This window comes from Zingiber officinale, chromosome 6A (genome assembly GCF_018446385.1).
Source record: "Zingiber officinale cultivar Zhangliang chromosome 6A, Zo_v1.1, whole genome shotgun sequence".
NCBI lineage: Eukaryota > Viridiplantae > Streptophyta > Magnoliopsida > Zingiberales > Zingiberaceae > Zingiber > Zingiber officinale.
In genome coordinates, this window is record NC_055997.1 from 94,772,516 (window position 1) to 94,777,366 (window position 4,851).

The window sequence follows — 4,851 nt, forward strand, 5'->3', positions numbered from 1 at the left end:
TCCTCCCCGGAGCTTATCCCGAGACACCTAACCTGTACCGTCACCACATATGCACATCATTATTTAGTTGTCCATATTGAGTAAATATGGCTCCATCATAACATACATCACATAATTCTTGAACTATCTTTCATAAAGTGAACTACTTAGGATTACTAGCAATGCATATGCAATACATGTATCACAAGAAAATTAGTGAAAAACAACTTAAATCACAGAAATTCCTACTCTCCTGAATCTGTCCCAAGAATTTTAGTACACCAAGAAGCAACCACAGTTTTTTTAAAAAAAAAAACCCCAAAACCTATAGGAAGAAGCTAAGCAACATTAAAACACACATTGCAATTTTTACCAAAATCGTTGCAGGAAATCAAAACCATTAAGAAGAAGAAATGTGTCATTGAAACAAATTACAATCTACCTAGTTTGTTATTATAAATCAATACCCTTACGAAGAAGAAATGCTACATCAGAAACCCCTTGAAATCTTCCCCAGATCTGCCACAAAAAAATGAAACCAATAGGATGAAGCAATGCATCATTGAAAACCCAATCACTATCGAAGCATTGAATTCCAAATTTGTCCAGCAAGCATAAACCGACACAAAGAACATACGCATCCTATCACAGTCATTGATTCCCATCCATCCAGCAAAACCGAAGTCGTCTCATGGAGCAAGGTCACACACATTCAAGGTATCACCTTCATTCTGCCTAGAACAAGCTCTCACAAGGAGAAAAACGCAACACATCAAAGCAACACTCCCATGCCAAAACCGAAAACCCATAGCACCCATGAGAAGAATGAACCCAAACAAGCACGTATAAAATCCCCAAGCCACATCCTTTAAATTGTGGCTACTTGCAGGAAATCAACACCACAACAAACCGGAACTTCCACTTCCCAAATCCAAGCAGAAATCGAGAAAAGAGGACAACCCTCACAAGGGCAGTGCAAGGAAGAATAAATGAACCAAATACTACACCCGAATCTGTTCTAATAGCACGTAATCATAACAAGAAAATCATGCCATCATTAAAAGCCAATCGATCTCTCTCAAATCGAAAACAAAAGAAGGTAAAATAATAATAAAAAAAAAAGATTGTACTGAGCTAAGACATCTAATTTGTTTGCAAACCTATCGGAAAAGCACTCATTCCATACATACTAAAGGAATCTACTTCCCTCTCCCTTTTCTTGGTGCCAATGTCAGGTGCGCAGGAGGAATTGTCGGCGGACTCTTGGCTACTTTGGCAAAGGAACGGATTTATGAGTTAATTTCTTAATTAACGTCTTTTTATTATTATTATTATTATTATTATTATTATTATTAACCTGACCCGTGAGACCTTAAAACTCTCCCCTTCTTAAAAGAATTTCATATTTGAAATTTGACTTACCAAATAACTCGGGGGTAATTACAGTTACACATACTAGTTCAGTCTCCCAAGTAGCTTCCTCCATAAGCTGATGTCTCCATAAGACCTTCACCATTTTAATCTCCCTATTCCTCAACCTTAGAACTTGTTGATCAAGGATTTGAATCGGCGTTTCCTTGTAAGATAGATTTGAAGCCCACTGCACAGCCTTATGACAAATCACATGAGAATGATCAAAAATATACTTTCTAAGTATGAAAATATGTAATACGTTATGAACTCCTGATAAATTTGGTGGTAAGGCAACTCGATATGATCTAGTTCCAATCTGGTCCAAAATCTCAAAAGCTCCAACATATCTTGGGCTGAATTTTCCCTTCTTTCCGAATCTCAGTATCACATTCATCGATTATACCTTGAGGAAAGCATGGTCTCCCACTTCAAACTCCAAATTTCTTCACCATCGATCGGCATACCTCTTCTGGAGACTCTGTGCTGCCTGCATTCTGTCTTGTATATTGGCCTCCAGGTTCACTAAGTGAGTCACAATGTTTGGGCCCAACACCGCCCTTTCTCCTACCTCGTCCTAATGTAATGGAGTTCTGCACCTCCTTTCATGCAATGCTTCATATAGAGCCATACTTATAGTAGTTTGATAGCTGTTGTTATAAGTAAACTCCACTAGGCAATTTGGACTCCCAACTCCCTCGGAAATCGATTGCACAAGCCCGAAGTATATCCTTAAAGATTTGATTGACTCGTTCTGATTAACCATCCGTCTGGGCTTGAATGCAATACTAAAGGCAAGCTTCGTACCTAATCCACAGAGTAGGCTTTCTCAAAATTCAGAAGTTTATTTTGGATCTCTGTTTGACACGATTCGCGCTGGAATTCCATGTGTCGGGCAATCTCTCGTATATACATTTTAGCATATTGTGTCATAGTGAAGGTGGTCTTAATTGGCAAGAAATGGGCCGATTTGGTCAGTCTATCCACAATAACCCAAATAGCATTAATCCCTTGGTGAGATTGACAATCCTATTACAAAATCCATAGTGATATCTTCCCACTTCTATGTGGGAATTAGAAGTGGTTCCAGTAGTTCGGTCAACATCTGATGCTCCGTCTTCACCTGCTGACAAGTAAGGCACTCATGCACCCATTTAATTATGTCCTTCTTCATGCCTGATCACCAATACATTAGCTGCAAATCCTTATACATTTTCGTATTCCCGAGGTGGATGAAGTACAGAGCAGTATGTGCCTCAACCATGATGTCTTCCTTGAGTGAGCTAGCCTTAGACACCCATATGCGACCCTTGTAACGCACTACTCCATCGACAGTCGTATATATAGCATGACCCTTAGCTTCATCTCTGCTTTTCCATTCCGTCAGCTGTGGATCTGTTGCTTGTTCCGTCCGGATACGATTAAGTAGGTTTGATGTCATTGTCACTATTGACAAACTAATGTGCTCATTAGGTCATAACACTTTCAGACTCATCCGCTGAAATTCTGTTATCAACTGGCGTTGAGTTGTCAACTGAGTTAGCGTCGCGGTCTTGAGACTCAGGGCATCAACCACTACATTAACTTACCCAAATGGTAATTAATATCGTAGTCATAGTCTTTAACCAACTCTAGACATCGCCTCTGCCTCATATTTAATTCCTTCTCATGAAGTAGTATTTTAAGCTTTTTTGGTCCGTGAAGATTTGGCAACACTCACCATACAAGTAATGCCTCCAAAGTTTTAACGCAAAGACGACTGCTAATTCAGATCATGCGTGGGATAGTTTTTCTTATGTACCTTTAGCTGATGAGAAGCATAGACGATCAAGTTATCATTCTGCATAAATATAGACCCAAAACCATTCTTGGACACATCTGTGTATACCACAAACGACCCAGTACCACTTGGAATTACAAGCATCAACATTGTCATCAATCTTTCTTTCAGCTCCTCAAAACCCCTCTCACACTGGTCCGCCCATTCATACTTTACTCCTTTCTTGATCAGCGAGGTCAGTGGTAAGGCAATCTGTGAAAATTTCTATATAAATCTCTGATAGTAGCCTGCTACTCCTAAGAAACTCCGGATTTCAGTAGCTTACCTTGGAGTCGCCCAATTCCGAAATGCCTCTACTTTAACTAGGTCCACCTCTAACCTTTTTCCAAGATAATGTGCCCCAACAATGTAATTTGCCCCATCTAGAAATCACATTTACTGAACTTTGCATATAGACGTTATCCCTCAGAGTCTATAGCACCGTAGTCAAGTGCTGGGGATGCTCTTCGCGACTACGGGAGTAGACTAATATGTCATCAATGAAGACGATGACAAATTGGTCCAAAAACGGCGGGAAGATTCGGTTCATCAGATCCATAAAAGCTATTGGGGCATTAGTGAGCCCAAACGGCATAACTAGAAACTCGTAGTGGCCACAACGAGTTCAGAATGCAGTTTTATGAACGCCCTCCTCTTTCACCTTCACTTAATGGTGTAATTAGAACTCAAGTCAATTTTCGAGAATACCGCTGTACCTTGTAGTTGATCAAACACGTCATTAATCATGAGAAAGGGGTATTTATTCTTAATTGTAACTCAATTTAGCTCTCGGTAATCAATGCACAGGTGCATTGTCCCATCCTTCTTGTGAACAAACAACACTAGCGCTCCCATGGTGACACACTCAATCAGATGATATTGACTAGAATCTGTTACACCCCTTACTCAACATACGTTGAGCCTTACATTCTGTAATGATGTGAGGGAGATTCGGTTTGTGGTCACATTGAAAATGAAAGATTCATCATTTGGCAGTTTCAACTCGACTATTCGTCGTTTGCAATCAATGATAACCTCATGTTGCGTCAATGAATATATTCCTAAAATCACATCAAAGTTGGCCATTTCCAGAACAATAAGTTTAGCATGCACAATACGGTTTTACATAGCATCCTACAATTCTTTATCATACTATTGCTGTGCATTTCCTCTCCCAAGGGTAAGGAAACATTATATCCTGTGATCATTCTATCAGGTGCAATGCCCAGCTTTGTGACATATTCCATAGATATAAAAGAATGAGTAACTCCGAAATCTATTCATGCATAGGCAGATAGGTCGGCAACAAGGATCATACCTGTAATGACGGCAGAATCCAAATCCACTTGCTCCTGAGTTATAGCAAATACCGTTCCTTTGGTTTATTCCTTAAGTTGAGGACAACCTTTAGCAAAGTGTCCTAGCTTCTTACACATGTAACAAACATTCGAATCCATCAAACACTGGCTAGAATGCTCTTTCCCACACTTGGAACACGGAGCCTTGTCGTCGACCTTGGGAGTAGTGCTGTCAACTGGTCATGATCCTTGGGATCGTTATCGTGGCTAAGTCTAGTTTTGCTGCTACTTGCCTTGGAACTAAGTGGGAAAAGGCTTCTTTCTACTCAGCCCTTGTTGTTTTCT